The sequence below is a fragment of the Dendroctonus ponderosae genome, unplaced genomic scaffold (genome assembly GCF_020466585.1).
Source record: "Dendroctonus ponderosae isolate FM_Combo_2020 unplaced genomic scaffold, Dpon_F_20191213v2 Dpon_F_20191213_1, whole genome shotgun sequence".
NCBI classification, from domain to species: Eukaryota; Metazoa; Arthropoda; class Insecta; order Coleoptera; family Curculionidae; genus Dendroctonus; species Dendroctonus ponderosae.
Genome location: NW_026017110.1, coordinates 2,309,376 through 2,309,722, shown reverse-complemented (window position 1 = coordinate 2,309,722; position 347 = coordinate 2,309,376).

Genomic DNA, 347 nt, shown 5'->3' with positions numbered 1-347 from the left:
GAAGCTTTGACGGTAAAAACAGGTATCTAGATTATCGGCTAGTTAGAAGCGGGAATTTTAAATTTTTACCCAAATTTAGGTGTCTATACATGTTCTCTCGGTTATTAATGCTAATAGAAAATGTGCTGTTTACTCAACAGGGTGCAAACAAATTCCTATTTCCATTAATAATGAACCGAGACTACAATGTGTAAGGACATCGAAATTGTAACACTCAGAACACAATTTTGATCCAGATTTAAGGGGATCCGTGACAGGGAATGAAATAATATATACCTAAATCAAAATAAAATAACATTTATTAAGTAAAAAAACACAAATTGTCTTCCAAAGAGTCCCAAAAGGAT